This window comes from Neophocaena asiaeorientalis, unplaced genomic scaffold (genome assembly GCF_003031525.2).
Source record: "Neophocaena asiaeorientalis asiaeorientalis breed wild unplaced genomic scaffold, Neophocaena_asiaeorientalis_V1.1 scaffold30, whole genome shotgun sequence".
Lineage (NCBI taxonomy): Eukaryota > Metazoa > Chordata > Mammalia > Artiodactyla > Phocoenidae > Neophocaena > Neophocaena asiaeorientalis.
Genome location: NW_020174923.1, coordinates 18,249,943 through 18,251,364, shown reverse-complemented (window position 1 = coordinate 18,251,364; position 1,422 = coordinate 18,249,943).

Below are 1,422 nucleotides of genomic sequence, written 5' to 3'. Positions count from 1 at the left end.
AGGAAGATCCCACATGCCGCGGAGCGGCTGGGCCCGTGAGGCATGGTTGCTGAGCCTGCGCGTCTGGAGCCTGTGCTCCACAACGGGGGAAGCCACAACAGTGAGAGGCCCGTGTACTGCAAAAAGAAGAAAAAAGAAACCTGAAATTTTGGAATAATTTTATTTAAAAAAAATTTATCATTATTATTATTTTTTGGCTGTGTTGGGTCTTCATTGCTGCACGCGGGCTTTCTCTAGTTGTGGTGAGCTGGGGTTATGCTTCGTTGCGGTGCGTGGGCTTCTCATTGCAGCAGCTTCTCTTGTTGCGGAGCACGGGCTCTAGGCGTGTGGGCTTCAGTAGTTGTGGCACGTGGGCTCAGCAGTTATGGCGCACGGGCTTACTTGCTCTGCAGCATGTGGGATCTTCCCGGACCAGGGATCAAACCCGTGTCCCCTGCATTGACAGGCAGATTCTTAACCCCTGGGCCACCAGGGAAGTCCCTTGGAATAATTGTAGATTAATAGAAAAGTTGCAACGACAGTACAGAGTCCCGTACACCCTTTAGCCCAGTTTCCCCTCATGTTAACATCTTATTTAACCAAGGTACTTTAATTAAAACTGAGAGATCCACATGGGTACCTTACCAGTAATTAAACTCCCGTCTTCATTTGTATTTCACCGGTTTTTCCATCAATGTCCTTTTTCTGTTCCAGGCTCTAATCCTGGATCTCACACTGTATTTAGCCCACATGATTTGGAAGATGATGTTTTATTTAAAAATTCATGCGTGTCGCTCTCTTCTTCATAATCCATGTGGGTTGATTTTATGTGAGAATAAAGCTTCTCCCAGCCAAATATTCCAATAAACAATTGTCACTGTGTTGTTTCTCGTGGCTTCCCTGGCGATTCTGCACACTGCTGTGGGTCTTTGGGGAGTGAAGCATGATCCCAAGAGGACAGTCTCACGGCGTCTTCTGGATACACAATATTAAAATCTGCTGACTGCAGTTCTGATATGAACAAGAAACAGGGATCATTGGGCTGATCTAGGGCTGGGGACAGCAAAGGGGTGGGTGAGAAAGGATGGATGTGAGGGTATTTGGGGGAGGTTTGGGGAGAAGAGGGATCTTGGGGTGGTAGCCCGGCGTTTCCTGAGAGGCAGGGACATGATGTTTGATCTGTGAGTAGATGTGTCCTGGCTTCCCCTGGCTCATTGGTCCTCCGCCTGTGTCTCTCTCTCTTTTCTATCTTTTCACATGGGTATCTATTTGCAGCATCACAGTTGGTCTTGGTTTTGTTTGCATTCCTGGTCAGCTGGAATAATTAGAGTTAAGAGGCGAACATTACTCCTGCTTTGAGGAAGACAGGATCTTCCTGTTTGGAGGCCCGAAGGACTGTGGGGGAGGAAGCAGAATGCAGGCGGGGTGATGGGTCAGTTAAGG